At 43.4% G+C, this 17,310-nt stretch overlaps 1 long non-coding RNA gene across 1 annotated transcript; it reads left to right on the top strand.

Annotated features, from left to right (window-relative positions):
• The first annotated feature begins 4,317 nt into the window (after positions 1 to 4,317).
• Positions 4,318 to 11,624, top strand: LOC311596460. Its single transcript, XR_014778852.1, has 3 exons — positions 4,318 to 4,390; positions 9,162 to 9,245; positions 11,531 to 11,624. It is a non-coding gene; the product is annotated as an uncharacterized lncRNA (long non-coding RNA).
• The last annotated feature ends 5,686 nt before the right edge of the window (positions 11,625 to 17,310 follow it).

Here is a 17,310-nt window from a genome sequence, read left to right as displayed (position 1 = left end):
TCTTAAAGATTTATTTATTATTTATACAGTGGTACACATGTACACCTGCAGGCCAGAAAGGGGCATCAGGCTATACTATAGATGGTTGGGAGCCACCATGTGGTTGCTGGGAAATGAACTCAGGTCCTTTGGAAGAGCAGTCAGTGCTCTTAACCTCTGAGCCATCTCTCCAGCCCATGACTCTTACACTACCAAGTTTAGCTGCCTCTGGAGCACAGCTTCTGTGTGCTGGCTCTCAGGAAACGCTTCTCAGAATGATGCTGGTCTCTTCTTAATCGTTTCAAATTTCTCAGCTCCAGATGACCAGCATCAATTGTCCCAGTAAACAAAGGCTTTTCCTTTCGTGCCTCTCCTGTTAATCACAGCCAGTAATCCAGCGCCACCTGACCAGACACCACAGACCCTCTGACGGTCTGCAATCCAGGCCTCCACTGTCTGCACTGCTCTCAACACTATTCTCCCATAAGCTCCTGAAGAGCAGCCCACTGAGCCCTTCTAGCACAAAGTTCAAAAGTCCTTCCACAATCATCCCCAAAACATGGGCTGGCTTATCACAGCAGTGCCCCACTCCTGTCACCAACCTCTCTTAGGGCTACTATTGTTTTGGTGAAACACCATGACCAAATCCACTTTGAGAAAAAAAAGGGTTATTTGGTTTACACTTCAATATCCTTGTCTATCACCGAAGGAAGTCAGAACAGGACTCATCCAGGGCCAGAACCTAGAGGCAGGAGCTGGTGCAGAGGCCATGAGGAGTGATGCTCACTGGGTTGTGTGGTTGTCTGAATGAAAATGGTCCCCATCCTCATATTTGACCATGTCCCCTGGAGGGGGAGGCCTGGTGGCACTCAGAGGAAGGATAGCAGGTTACCAAGAAGAGACTTGATACCCTATGAGCATATACAGGGGGAGGAAATCCTCCTCAGGCACAGTCATAGGGGAGGGGAATAAGGGGAAAATGGGAGGGAGGGAAGAATGGGAGGATACAAGGGATGGGATAACCATTGAGATGTAACAAGAATAAACTAATAAAAAATGTATATGTAAAAAAAAAAGAAGAAAATGGTCCCCATAGACTCATGGAGAGTGGTGTCATTGGGGGTGTGGCCTTGTTGGAGTAGATGTGGCCTTGTGGGAAGAAGCGTGTCACTGAAGGGCGGGTTTTGAGGTTTCAGAAGCTCAAAGCAGGCTTAGTGGCTTCTTCTGTCTCTTCCTCCTGCCTTCTAACACAGATGTAGAGCTCTCAGCTACCTCTCCAGTACCATGTCTGCCTGCGTGCCGCCATGTTTCCCACCATGATGACAACGGACTAAACCTCTGAACTGTAAGCCAGCCCAGATGAAATGCTTTCTTTTATATGGGCCATGGCCATGGTGGCTTTTCACAGCAATAGAAACCCTAACTGAGATATCATGGTCAACCAGCTTTCTTGTAGAACACAAGACCACCAGCCCAGGGATGGCATCACCTGCCATAGGCTGGGCCCTCCCCCATTAACCACTAATTAAGCAAATGCCCTATGGAGTGGCCAACATCATGATGTTATGGGGGCAATTTTCTTACTTGTGGTTCCCTCCCCTCCTACGGTTCTGGCCTGAGTCACGTTGACATCACCATTCAGCACAGGTGCCCGCCATTGAGTAATTTCTTGAAAAGTTGTGCTATAATGTCAGAAAATGGCTTTCTAGCCCTCTCTATCTATGACAGCCAAAACAGTTTAAGGTGACGACTAGTAACTGGTATTGAGTTCATAGCATAAACTGCGTGGATGCTACCTGTAGATCAGACAGAGGCTTTGTAGCATGGCCAACATATGCCTGTCACTGAGACAGTGTTTTGGATCTAATTTGGTGTATCAGCTTACCTTGTAGGAATTATAGTAATGTAATATATTTTAAAGAGAAAACAAAGCCATTTTAAGACCCCAAACCCTATCCTTAGAGATAATTTTGCTTGTCTATACACACACACACACACACACACACACACACACACACACACACACGAGGGCAGGAGACAGAGAAACTTTAATGTATTTAAGTGCCCAGGATGCTAAGTCTAAGCATATTTACAGATATAGACAATGCAGGAGAAGAGACTTTAGGGACAGTGATATAAACACATCATTAAAATACATGTCCTTGGAAAAGGACAAAGACAAAGAAAAGAGAAGTTGATCAAGACTTATAAATATTTATCTCTAAGGACATAATTAAGTGAATGGAACCTTAAGATCTTCAAGACCAGAATTAGGACAGATCAAGGGAGAATTCTGCCCAAGAGCACTGTTACATGCCTTTCACTCATGTGTTAAGCCCTCTCATATCTCAGAGGCCAGGATTTTATCCTGTGCAAGAAAAAAATGGAGTTTTTTTTATCTGGTCTCTTTACTGTTGATTCATTAGCTTTTTCTGCATTTGTTTTTCTGTCCTTTAATAACTTCATTCCTTTTTTATAACCCCCTCTGGCTTTTCTTCAGCTTTTGTTTCCAACACCTGTCTTCAGAACATCCTCAGGACACATGAAGTTGAAATTGTAGAAGAGAAACAATTAAAGACTCAAATAACAAATGTTGAAAGAACTAGTGTGGTTTAGTCACTTGCTCTCTGCCTTTGTGTTAATGTATGTGATGGTAGATAAAGAGAGCGACGTCATCTTTCTGTGCCCTTAACTCTGAGTGGAGGCTGGACGGACCGTTCAGCTTGCTTGCTGCGACCCTCGAGGGGAACCCTGGTGTAGGGAGAAGAAACCCCGGCTGGACTCTCTAAGTCCTGGCTTCCTCCCCCGGCCCCCCCCCCCAGTGACCTTCAGCCCCTAGAAAAGGCCTGAAGCGCTCTGAAGCTCAGTTTCCTCTCTGTCAAGAGACAGTGAGTACCCCACAGCAGTGCTGTTCAGCGACGAGATAATGGCAATTAAAGCCCCTGATAACAAATGGTATTGGCTGCTATAATCATAATGTGATAAATATTTATGGGTCGATATTGGCTTCCGTACTGCAAACTTTAAAATGTAACTGAAAAAGACTCAAGAGGACTGAAAGGACTATTGCAAAGTTTAAGGTTGTGCTGTGTAAACCAATTAGAAATTACTAAACTTTGTGGGTTTTCCTTTGTTGTGTCTTTGCAAAAACATTTTTTTAAACTGTTGATTAGCAGACCCAAGGAAAGAACTTCCATAAGAACAGAATCTCTCATAAATAGGTATCAAAGGCACTGCCTACGTGAACTTTAAACTCTGTGACCTCGATCCTTCTGTAACATGCATGACACCATCATCCTCAACGAAAAATAAAGATTCATTTACATTTAGTTTTCTGATCAATATGGTTCCCTGGAAACAGAAAGGCCCTCCTACATGCAATTCCTATCTACCTGAAAGAAAGGAGATTAATATCTACTCCGTATGGAAGGAAAGTCCTTTGTGTGCGGACACAACAGCCGAAGAATTGCCTTCTTTGTGCTGGGCCCTGCGACTTAAAGCCACCTCGGAACACACGTCATTCCTTGTGCTTCAAGTTCTAATGACATCTGCCAGAGCAGCCTCCAGAATTTCACTCCGCCACTAAAAAGCAGACTGCTCAACCTCAGTTTCCTCTTCTACATAATGAACATAACAGAAAGGCCTCGCTCACAGTGTTAGGAGGAGCGCGTGAGAGCCTGTGCGCGCTCAGATGCTCAGCGCGGCGTCCCGCACAGAAGGAACCCGAGTTCACCGAATTCTAGAGGGTGTAGTGTCCCGCTGTATCCTAATCACACCCGGACAAACGCTCAGCTGGGTAGCAGTGTAACGTTTGGGCTGGCTTGCCGTTGTTTTCCTCTTAGGTTTCTTTGGCTGTCCTTCTCTTCCTCCCTTTCCCAGGGAAGGTCTGTTTCAGTTCAGCTTCTGGCTAGAGCAGCTGGCACGTGGCCCACTCTTGACATTTCTCTGTTTGTGGAGCCAACAGGCAGCGAAGGCTGGGGGTGGGTCGTCTTTACCACGGAGACGTTGGGATCTGTGGAGTTAAACATTTCCCCGCTGCTACCCTATCCACCCTTTCTCACTCCCTCCCTGTGAATGAATCTGGAAACAATGAACCTGAAGTCTATCTTGAACAGCTATAAAACCTTTATGGTTCGTGGGCTGCTCCCTGAGAAGTGGGGCATTAGCCTCCCTGTTCGTTCCTGGAGTAAACAAACCACATCAGCGTATTCCCTAACATGGGGGTCAATGTCTGACGAAGCGGTGCTCTCGGTGCCTGGCACCTGCTGGCGCGAGAGGCGTTGGCAGCAATACACCACAGTCGGCTTTATGACTGCACTAAACACAGCTCAGAGCTCCCAACCCCCTAGCTCACCAGGCAATAGTGTTATCCTGGGACCGCAACATCTCCAAGACTGACAGACTTTATTCTGTAAGGATTTATTGTGTGTGTTTGTGTGTGTGTGTATGTGTGTGTGTGTGTGTGTGTGAGAGAGAGAGAGAGAGAGAGAGAGAGAGAGAGAGAGAGAGAGAGAGAGAGAGAGAGAGAGAGGTGGGGTAGGGAGAGGGAGAGAGAATACATATTATTGTATCTATGTAGCCAACATTATATTTTTACTGATTTTTCTAAGCTATTTCCATGAAAAAAAAAACCAAAGTTGAAATTGTGCTCTTGTTTGAGGTGCATGCTGACTCCAAACTAGGGCTTTGAAGTTGTCCCGCTGTCCTGTCTGATGTCATCAGTGAAATGTTGCCTCCTTGATGGGTCTGGTCAGACTCTAGACTTTGGTCTGTGACTTAGTACAAGAACCCCCTTTGAAAGATCAACGCCACCACAGCACACTGTCGACTGGTAGTTAAAATGCTGTAGTTGTGATATGAGGTGCAATCCCTCCTGGCTGTGCACAAGGCCAAGGGAAAGCACCAATAGCTGATCTGAGAGCTGCCGACTCTTTGTCTGTCTGTCTTTGTCCTGTGCTGGTGAAGAATCACACCATAGCCCTTGAATTCATGTACGGTGTCCTATAAAGGGTCTCTGTCTGTGCGGTCCTCCACATGGTCTCATTTCTCTGGTGTCTTCTTACATACCGATTTTATTACCGTCAGGTAGCTTCTGTCCTGGGCAGAACTTTTCATCGTCACAAGCGCCATATTACTAAGAAAGATTAAGAAATGGGGGAGGTTTGGTCTCTGATTTGTCCTGAACTAGTCAATTCAAAGGGCGTGATCGGTGCTAAGATGAAGATAAGAATAAAAGTCTCAAAAAATCTCAAATGATCTCAGGAAGAAATAGAAACACCATCTTTGTGGAAGTAACAAGTGCATGAAACATTTTACGTTGATAAACAAGCAAAAACAGCCATCATCCGTACAGCTCAGGGTTATTTTATGGGGTATTCAGTTTAATGCACTTCTGACATGAAAGATAGCTGAACCTACTGTTAGTTTAGCCTTCAAATTATTTTCCAAAAATATAGAACACCAAAACCTATGGATAGCTTTTTGTTGAGGTGTGAGTACGTTTTATTGAAATCACAAAGTCAGATTCTATAGTTTTGTGTTTTTATTATAAGCAATAACTCTGAAGTTAAAGAAGTTTTATTCTATACTTTTGCTTTGAATATTCTAGCTTTTACAATTTGTCTTTTCTCATTATTTAATTATTACATAAGGAGAGAGTAAAAATATACTTAAAATATAAAGAAGAAAAAAATTACCTGCAGTTCTCCCAGCCAACGGAACTGATAAGATTTTACTATCTTTTTTTTACTGGTTACTATGAGTCAGTGCTTTTAACTTTTGAACACACGACTCATGACACTGGTAAATGGATCTTTTCCCACACTTAACAGCATGCCGAATGAAATATTTTCTGCTTAATAAGAATTTTTTAAAAATTTAGAATCTTCCAATGATTTCAAAGTAGTTGTGCTATGATTTCAATACTGTATATTTCTTTGAGTGTCTGTTTCCTTGCACATTAATACTTGATTTCCTCCAAAGGCTACAGGCATTCGCATTCTCAATTTTTATGTAACTTACTAAAAGTTTGCGTGTGTAGAACCCACACTCGTGAGTACAGAAGTTCCAGCAATTGACAGCCAGTGACCTTCATCCCACTCCCACTGCCAAATCCAGCACTTTATCCACACCTGACACCTGTAGCCACAAGTTCTGAGCCCTCTGCTGCCAAGCAACCTTTCTGCCATCTCCGGCTTCCACTCCCTTGGGACTTCTCAAGGACTCTACTCTTCAATTGTCATATTTATTTTGTCCTGCATTATTAATTTTTCTCCCTCCTACCATCACCATTCAGAAAGGTCATCATCTCCCTCACCTGAAACTACCTCCCTCTGCCCTTCAGTCGGCCTCCAACATCTTCCTCGCTTCTCTGGTCCTTTCCAGTTCGACTCCTCCGCTCACCAGAACAGCATGATCAGACTTCACTTCCATCATCGTCACCCACAAGACCCATGTTCTCCCCCAGAGTGATCGCTTTCTGGTCCTCTCGTACTTACTCACAGTCCTATCTCAGCAGCACGTACACAGATGAGCTCTCCCCTCTGGGAGCATTTCGTCTTGTGAGCAGCACACAGCACTCCCCTACTCCTTCACTGTTGGCTCTTCTTAGTCTCCTTTGCTGGTCCCTCACAGCATCCTCTGTGAACACTCTGCATGTCGGTGGTTTTCAGTGTTGGTTTACATTGGAATGACTTGAAGAAGTTGCTGCAATTTCTGCCTAGACTGGGTGTGGTCTTTGCTTTCATGAGGACCTGGGATCCATCCCAAAGAAGGAAAGAAGGAAAGAAAGGAAAGGAAGGAAGGAAGGAAGGATGAAAGGCAATTTATGTTGAGTTTTATTTGCTGAGAGGAGGAGACTGAGGTAAAAGAACTTGCTGGTCTGTAAGGACAATTTTGGTCTCTAACACCCGTGTTTAACAACCTGAAACTCTAGCCCCAGGCCATTCATCATGCTCTTCTGGCTTCTGTGGTGTCTCTCTCTCTCTCTCTCTCACACACACACACACACACACACACACACACACACACACACACAAAGAGAGAGGGCGCAAATAAAAATAAAATAAATCTTTAAACCAAAATTTTCGAGCTCAGGTCTAGGACAGAGTCTACTTGTCCATATATCTTTAAATGTTCATGGATGGTTCTATGTCGCAATCAGTGCTGAGGACTATTGGCCTGGCTTGGTCTTAGATGGCTTAAGTGCTAGTGTGGCTTTAAATAATATTAACATAATAATAATCATTTACAAGGATCATCTTATCACAAAGACCAAACCCTACCCTACCCTCCCCTTCCCTCCCCTCCCCTCCCCTCCCCTCCCCTTCCCTCCCCTCCCCATGTAGGAGAGCTCCAGCGCCCTCACCAATGGCCCCTAGTCACATCGGATGCTCTATTTTTCCTAATAATGTATGACCTTATGATTGACATGTGAAGATGTCCTTCCACTTAACACACCACAAATCAAAAACATCGTATTTTGAAATGTATTTAAAAGGAGAAACCATACCATAGCCCCAGTTTAGCAACATGACACAGTGGAAAACGCCCATTGCTCACCCTCATGGTCATATGGCTGACTGGGAGCTTGGCTTATGGCCACTGCCCAGCACCATGGGAGAGAACCAAACCAAACTAGAAAAGATAAAAATATAAAATATGTTTTCTACTGAGTGATTACCACCTTCACCCTTTCATATAGTCAAAAATCATAAGTTGAACCACTTATAAGTGAGAGAAAGCAGTCTGTACATATATTTATTTCTGGGTTGATTATCTATGTACTTTGGAATTCCCATGTACTAAAAGACAGTTGCTTAACAGGGTAGGCATTTCAAAATATCTTCTGACTGAATTAAAACAAAACACTGGCAAATGTTTTTTTAAAAAAAGCAAGAAGAGCAATTTGTATAGCTCAGCTGTGCAGACATATCACCTATGGTACCAGTAGTGCCTTTACGGCTGTGTAAAGGAAAGTGACTCAAAGGCTGGAGCAGAGAATAATGTTGATTCAGTTGAACCTTTCAGGGAACTTTGAGGTCACTAATTACAACTTCATCATGTCACTTTGAGAATAACTTAGAACTGCTGAGGGGCCCACTGAGAGACCTCAAGGGTTTCTGGATAGAGAAGACCAGAATGCAGATGTCTGATGAGCAATGCTTCCATGTACTTCCTGCTTCCTGAAGGTCATTTTTGTCTTGGAAGAGCACTAGAAAAATAATACACACTCGCATCAGCAGCAGCACTAAGCTAAACTATTGAGCTTGGTTTAAAGAACACACGCCTAGTGCGGATCTCATAGACACTCAAACCAATAACTAGCCTAGGATCCAATAAGAGGAAAAATGGGAGACGTCACACCCAGCACTGCTCCCTCCTGCCATGCCACAGTAAAACTAATGAAAGCCTTTATTGTTCCCACTGAAAGGCAGAGGGAATAATCCAGAAAAGGCTTTTTAGCAGGATGGAAGAAGGATGCTTAGATCACAGACTGGGCCCGGAACTCACAATGCAGCCAAGGATGACCCCTGCCTCCCAGTCACTGAGATTATAAGAAGATGTTATCCCGTCTGATTTTATGTGGTGCTAGGGATTGAACCCAGGGCTTCAGACACACTAGGCAAACACTGTCACAACTGAGCTACATCCTCAGCCCCATAGTGCAGTTCTAAAGTGGCTAATATGATAATTATAACGAAGTTGTTTACTGACGGGGAATCAATGAGGGGGCATCTCATATCTAATAAGCTGCCTTTCATCTCTAACCTCTTGTGGTATTTAGTATGTGTGACAGGAGAAGGCCACCAGGAAACATGGGAAGCTGGCTTACATGCACCAGAGCTGAAGACTGAGGGCATGGTTTTAACCATTCGAATTCTGCAGTGAGCAGCAACTCTGGCTCTGAGCCCAACTCTTAGAGTACGCGGTTAACAGGATCTCGGTTGCACTATTTGCTGTCCCTGAAGACCCATCCTTAACTTCCTTTGGCTAAATCACAAAGTATGTTTTTAATTTGCTGTTAACACAGAGAGAGCAAGAGAGAATGCAGCTTCCTATAAAATCCTCTCAATTAAAGAAATATATTTAAAAGGCACCAAGCTTTTAAAAAAAAACTTGTGCAATGGTCATTTTTCATCTTCTCTATAAAAGTGGACTTTTTTTTTTACTTATTGTTACAGAGAAAATTCCTTTAATACCACTTGAAATCATTTCAAAGTACTGGGAAATCGGTGCATGGATCAAAGACATGCCCAAGGAATCCTGTAAGTTTCAGTGAAACGCTGCTTGCCATAGATTTGGAGCATGTTCCCTCTGTCCCTTTGAACTAGTTTCTGTTCTGCCTGTCTTGCAAAAACACCCTTCTGTATAGTTCAAAGCCTTTGACCCGGCAGTTGGTCCTCACAGCTCACTTGGAAAACATTTGCTCAGTAGAAAGGGACTTGGCGGGGAAGGGAGAAGAACTGGATATGGTTGAGCTTCATAATACACACACACACACACGCACACACACACACATGCACACACACACATGCACACATGCACATAAGCACACATGTGTGCTCACACACACACTCACACACACGCAGACACACATTCACACATGCACACACACATGCACACACGCTCATGCACACACACATACACACACACATGCACACATGCACATAAGCACGCATGTGCGCTCACACACACACTCACACACACACGCAGACATACATTCACACATGCACACACACATGCACACACACGCTCATGCACACACACTCACACATACACGCTCACGCACACACGCTCATGCATACACACATACACACACACATGCACACATGCACATAAGCACGCATGTGCGCTCACACACACACTCACACACACACAGACACACATTCACACATGCACACACACATGCACACACACACACACACACACGCTCATGCACACATACACACACACACATGCTCTCGCACCCATGCATGCGCACACACACACACACACACACACACACACACACACTCACACACTCCTGAAAAGAGCACTACAAATCCCAAAGTAGCTAACTTTATTTGTAAGAGGCTACAAAGCTAACATGAGCTCCCAGAACCACTCATGTATAACACAGAATAGAAATTGCCCCAAGGCCTTCAGACCCCACTGGGCTGTAAGACAAAATATACACAAGACTAGTGAGAGAAAGCGCAAAGGCCTGGGGGGAAAGAGGACAAGAGGAAACATCCCAGCTAAACTTTAGTTTCTACTCTGACATGAAGGCCGTGGAGTTTTTATCAGCCAGATACCGGCTAGTATTCTGGACACTCGGAAGAGCTCTTTAAAGTGTAACAAACTATGTCATTACCAGATGGCCTCCTAAGCCCCGGTAGCCTGTGTGCACATGTGTGGGGCTAAATGTCTCAGTTCCCAACACCAAGAATACCCTGGTGGCCCCCGGAGACGTGTCAACAGTGTTTAGGAAGGTCCTGGGAGCCCTGTCTCAAGTTCACGCTCCTTTTCCTTTGCTGAAACTCAAAGGTCACCTAGTGTCATTTACCCAGAAAATGTCTGGCCAGCATTTAAACCTTGGCACGATGCCAGCTCAGGTGAGCAGTCTGTTACTAGCATAGAAACAGTTGTTGGAGAGGGAAAGCACCTGGAGTTCTCTCATTGGCTGGAGCTGTGCACACCTCCAGCTTGCTGGTGCCTCTCCTGAGCACCACCACCTAACGCTGGCAGAAAGTCTCATAAACAAGACATCTCTGTGCTTGATGTCACATGGGCACTAATGCATAGCCCTCCGAATCCTAAGCCCCTAGTTCTGCACTGAACATATCTTAAATCATTAAGCATCTTTAAAAACATTTGGCCTTCTGTTAGTGCTCCATTTACTAAGCTGGAATTAATGGGCGTCTTGGGTAAGGACTTGGCATTCTTGATTTGATGAAACTAAGTTTGCCATAAGTGTCTCAGTCACCAGTCACCAAATTTAGGCAAATTTTAATTCAAGTGGCTCTGGTATGGAGGTTTGACAAAGTGTATTTGCTGTTCGTTTGAGTTACATAAATTTCACACACAAATACTTTAAACAAAAGTAAACATACTTCAGTCTCACTCTCCCCTGGATGGCAATTCCTCGGATAATACTTCACAGCACAGTTAGGTATGTATTTGTCTATAGGTTTATGTCTAAGTACTTTCTAATCTCTGAAGGTGTGTGTGTGTGTGTGTGTGTGTGTGTGTGTGTGTGTGTGTGTGTATGCACACATGTGCTTGCGAACCCCAGCAAGACACCCCACCTACAGCTGAGTACTATGTCATCATTTTCTCCCCTGAAAAGCCCTACTAAGGTCATGCTGAACATACATAGGCCTCAAAAAGGCATCTGGGTAAGTGGATGGATGGATGGATGAATGAATAAATGAATGAATGAATTGAAAATGGTTAAGTCTGTATACTTTCCTGTCTTGTCTAATCATCTTAGATAGCTAGCCTTGGCTCAAAGTGTCACCCCATGTCTCTCCTGGGAATCTGAGTAACTTCTGCATCTTCTTTTCTGCAGACTCCAGGCCTGACGTCTCAGCAGGCTTTTCTGTGGTCTTCGGGGCTGTGGTCTCTCACCTCACCACGTTCACACTCACATGAAAGGCAACTGTTTCATGACTCCTCACCTCTCGTCGCTCCGGAGCTCTGGAAAGAATTCCTGTACAAAACTTTTGGTAGAGTCATGAAAAATCTTTGTTTTTTTTATAGTAATTTTGAGGAGTCAAAAAATGGCAATGTGCATTGAAATATTTAGTGAACCAAAAAGGCCTAAGTAAGAATATGATATTTTGTCAACTACCCTTATCAATGGGAGGAAGACTACGTTGTAGCAGGATTTTACTGTCAAAGCAAACACGCTGGTGCACAGCACCTATTCCTGTTTTTTGAGGCCCAAAATGTTATCTGGGGAACTTTGTGGTGTTGTTTGCTGTGTAGGTGTGATCCATGGATGACTCCAGACTTTGTAAACAAAGTGATAGGTTCTTTAAAATCTAGCCTTTCCTGAAGCTGACGCTTGCAATGCTGCACGGCCCTGTGTGCCCAGCGTGGACCTGGGTGTGTACACACTCTCTCTCCACTCCGCCTCCTGCCTGGTCGTCTTCAGCTCCTACAGCTAACAAGGCAAGGAAAACACACTCACGGCTTTATTAATCACATTCTTATTTTCAAGGTCCTTTCCTTATCATTTGATATTTATAACACTATGGAGGATTACCAGGGCTGGTACCTAGACTTTAGCTTATAAGAAGAAAATTAGAAAACATTAAAATGAAAACGGATATTCCCTGGGCAGTGGTGGCACACGCTTTTAATCTCAGCCTTTGAGAGGCAGAGTCAGGTGGCTGTCTGAGTTCAAGGCCAGCCTGGTCTACATAGAGAGTCCCAAGACAGCCAGGGAAACACTGTCTCGAAACACACCTCTCCACTTCTTCAGCCTCATAGACCGAGTGTGCAAAGCTGGGATTTGGATGCGGAATGTGTGAATGTCCACAACTTCACATTCTGAGATCACTATGCCAACCCTCCCAAAGTGTGTGCACCTTTCAACTCCATCCAGTTTAACTAGCGCTTATGAAAAGTTAACTTTGTACCAAACAATTTTTTTAAAGAACTAGGTGTTGTAAGAAGAAAAATAGTCTTGCACACATATGCTCAAAAGTAATTGACTAGATACTCCTAGCTAGCAAATACGAGGAGAGCACTCTTCAATTCTTAAGGTAAGCCTTTCAAATTTGTTTTTTCTTCTGGGGCCATTCACTGTTCTCTAATGAAAATAGCTTAATAAAGCTGTGTATGCTGCCAGTTCACCCCAGCCAGGCTTGGAAATGTGGCCTCGCGTGCTCACTGGTCAGACCTGTGAACCTGATGGACCGACCAGCATCAGCCTGCACCACCTGAGTCTCAAGGCCACACACCTAAAGCTTAATGTGAAGAACCCAGACAGCTGTGCTGAGCCGTGTCCATCTGCGCACAGTCTTTCTCCCCGCTTGGGGAATCTGAGGGTGAGAAAGGACTGTTCCTGGGCACAGACCAGATGAGACAGGAAAGGTCAGAGGTAGGGAACGCCCACCCTCACCCCAGGGACATGGCTAGGTTTTTCTTAGCTTGAACTTTTGGGCACTCTCCAAGCTAGTCTTTATTCTCTGAGTCACACTGCAAGATTTGGATGGACATCTTCCCAGAAGGCCGTGGGACCTCCAAATGCAGTGTAGACTTGTCAAATGGGTCATTCTCTGCAAAATAAATCTTCAGCAGTCTGGCCAAAAGTGAGAAAAACACTCTTGGTCTTGGTGGGCTGCCGTGAAAATGGTCATCCAGATGTCGTGATAGTCAGCTTATGTATCTAAGCACACTTAACTCTCACCTCAACACTCACTCTCTCTCTCTCTCTGAAACAAACTAGTAAATAAAAACAGAAATTGTTTTTAAAAAGAGAGAAATCACAAGAAACACACACATACACACATTATCTATAAAAACACAAAATTATACAGGCAAAAGACCAGGAAAACCAAAATATGCCTAAACAAAGCAATATTAGACCAAAAAAAAGTCTACAAAAATACCACTGATTTCATTTTGTGCTCCTATGGATGAGATCTGCCCTGAAGTGTAGCTTGATACACGCAGTAAGACGTCACGGGAAAAAACAAATAATCTTCCCTTTGCGCACATAGTTTTTGGGTAGAAGTGGGAGAACATGTCCATTTCTCCTTCTCAGTCCTGGGACCACATCTGTTTAAACCTGTGCAGGCCCTTTGCATGCTGACACAGTCTGTGTGAGTTCATACGTACATCAGCCCTATTTTGTCTGTGAGACACTGTTTCCTTGGCGTTACCTGTCACCTCTGGTTCTTCCAATATGTCCATCCCTTCTTCTGAATAGCCCACTGAGTCCTGAGGGTATGTGTTATATGTATTGTATATGTTATATATATATAGATGATTGATAGTTTTATGTCAACTTAACAGAAGGTAAAGTTATCTAAGAGGAGGGAACCTCAGTTGAAAAAAATGTCTCCATAAGATTCAGTTGCAAGGCATTTTCTTAATTACTGACTTATAGGGGAGGGCCCAGCCCATTGTGGGTGGGACCACTACTAGGCTGGGGTCCTGGGTTCTATAGGAGAGCAAGCTGAGCAAGCAAGCCATAGGGAGGAAGCAAGCCATGGGGAGCAAGCAAGCCCTGGGGAGCAAGCAAACCATGGGGAGCAAGCAAGCAAGCAGCACCCTTCCACGCCCTCTGCATCAGCTTCCACCTCCAGCTTCCCAGCACATTTGAGTTCCTGTCCTGACTTCATTTGGTGGTGGAGTATAGATATGGAGGCAGAGCCAAATAAACCCTTTTCTTCCCAACTTGCTTTTGGTCACAGTGTCTCATCATAGCAATAGTAACCCGAAGTAAGACAGTCTTTTTGATAAAGATGTCCCCATTAGGACTAGGTGTTCCAAACTCTCTCATGCTCTGCACACTGCCCTGTTTGTTTCCATTACTACAGGAGGAAGTGTCTCATTGGCCTGTGAGTATATCAGGATATCATTAGGAGCTATTTCATTGCTATGCTCTTTTAGCAAAACAATAGTATTTGGTTTTCTCCTAGGGCCACGGCCTATCCAATCTCAAGTTCTTGGCCACATTAGTAGTGTCAGGCATGGGTCCCATCTCACCAAGTGGCCCTTAAATACAGTCAGATAGTGAGTGTTTACTCCCACTGTTATGTATCAACAGGTCTGTAGCTGGGCTGATATGTACCTTTCCTTGGTAGTATGCAGAGTTCCTTCCAGGCCCATGACCCTAGTTAGCAGGGATAAAGGCTCTCCTTAGGCCCCAGCTAAACTTCTCCACAGTCAGTGAGATATGTAAATGCTGTCTTCAGCACAGACGTTACCGTCTGTATAAGACCAATAGTCTTATATTGGTATAAGATCAATAGTCTTAGCAATAGCCTCAGTTATTTGGAGTTCTCCATGGGTCCCCTTTGGCCAACAACTCAATTAGATGCAATGTATTCCTGGTCCTGGAAGTTTCAATTGGTGGTGAAAAAGGCCTAGTAGGGAACTTGCCTCCCCAGTTATTTGGTGATTTCACTTAGATTTCTTTCAAATATGTGTGAAAAGCTCTACATCTATGCAGAGAGCTTCTACAGTAGGAAATTTGCATACAACACACAAATGGTCCTGAGGGTTGGTTGTCATTCTCCATTTTCCCTTCCTTATCCACAGCTTCCCTCCCCTGCCCCCTTGTAATCCACCCTCTCCCGTCTTCTGCTCCCATCTCTTCATTGCTATATTTTCTATTTCCCTTTCCTTGGGAGATCCTCCGCCTCCCTAGACCCTTACTTTGTACCTAACCTCTGTGATTCTGCAGATAGTAGCATGTCTATTGAAGGCTTAAAAGCTAACTTTCACATTTAAGAAAGTAGACATCATGCTTGTCTTTCTGGGTCTGGGTCACCTCACTCAGCATGATATTATCTAGGGACATCCATGTACCTGTAAATTTCATTGATTTTTAAGTGCTGAATAATATTCCATTGTGTAAATGTATCCTATTTTCTTTATCCATTTTCATAATCCCAACCTCTATTTTTGTTGTTGGCTTCTTTTTCTAACTGTGACCCTTTTGTTTTATGATAACAAGTTCACTTGTGATGACACTGAGCCTTTGGACGAATCTGGAACATTCTCCCTGTCCCAAGACCCTTAAGCTAGCCCTTTTCTCCAAGTAAGGCAACATATTCACAAGGCTGGAAACTGTGACAGTGACATGCAAGGGAGGAGGAAGGAAGCCATTGTTGTGCCCGTCATGCACACACACACAGTAGGTCTCATTCCTGAGTGATAGATGCAGTTCTCACCTGACACTCAACTTTACATAAAGTATCCTAAGGACTTCTATAACAACCTAAAACTGAAGAACATTTCTCTGTATAAAATAGCATTTATCATTTGAAATGCCAAAAATATATTGCAGGATTTCAATAAACGACAATATGGGTACTTCCTGCTTTTTAGTCATTTCACTAAGGTGGATAATGACAGTAGAATCTTATTATAATTGGGTATAATCATGACTAATATTATTAGTTTCCCTTCATACAGACTATTTTTACCTGAATTTCCTTCTGCTGCAAATGTTGGAAACTTTATAAAACATTCGGATCTTTGAGGTAATCAAAGACAGCAGTGTAAAGCATGCTCTTTCTTTTATGTAAACTAAACCATAATAAGCAGATCTCATCCATATTCTAAGTACAATCATTTCCTGTTAGGTTAAAAACAAACATGTTACCTTGACATTTAGAACATATTTTAAATATTGTAATTGTGGGGGCTGGTGAGAGGGATCAGCAGTTAGAAGCACTGGCTGCTCTTTCAGACATCTTGGATTTGGTTCCAGAACCCACAAAATGGCTCCTGAACACCTGTAACTCCAGCTACAGGCAATCTGGAACTTTCTTCTGCTCCTTACAGACACTATATGTATATGGTGCACCGATATATATGCAGTCAAAATACTAATACAAAAAAAAACTTTTAAAGATGTTTATAGTATACACCATGAGGTTTTTAACTATGTGAACAAAAATACATATTTATTAATACTCTGTTTATTCTTCAAAGCATATTTATTACTCGGTCCTCTATACTGAGAATAACCTTATAATAAATGTTATGTGGGTGTTTGAGAGTGGTGTTGACCATATTCAGGGGGAGGAGGTCCCCCACAGCCACAGTCATAGGGAAGGGGGATTGGGGTGAAAGTGGGAGGGAGGGAGGAGTGGGAGGATGCATGGGATGGGATAGAAAATGAGATGTAATATGAATTATTTTTAATTTTCAATAAAAATGTGTTATTATTTAAAAAAACAAGTGACGGGATAACAATTGAGTTGTAATCTGAATAAATTAATAAAATTAAAATTAAAAAAGAAAAAAAGAGAGTGGTGTTGAGCCAGTGTTTGTTTTCATAAGTTGTAACAGAAACAAACATAAGCCATGTAATAACAAGTATTTAAGACTCAGTGATAATCCAGCTCTACCTGCAGCCCCAGAGGCAGCAGCCATCAGGGACTACCAGAAGCTGGAACCACCAGAATCCTCCAAGCCTGCCAACACCAGACATAGCCAAATGACTAAAGGCCAGCGTAGGAGCACACTCAACAAAACCCAGCTATCCAACTGCACCAAGCCCTCGATATTATAACACATAGGAAGCATGAGGAAACTACTTGAAGTCTAATGTTATGAAGATTATAGAGGCCTTTAAGGAGGAAATCAATAACTCTGTGAAAG

Source organism: Acomys minous (assembly GCF_964271855.1).
Source record: "Acomys minous genome assembly, chromosome: 4".
Taxonomy (NCBI): domain Eukaryota; kingdom Metazoa; phylum Chordata; class Mammalia; order Rodentia; family Muridae; genus Acomys; species Acomys minous.
The sequence above is the reverse complement of the archived record's forward strand: the minus strand, read 5'-3'. Positions and strand labels throughout refer to the sequence as shown.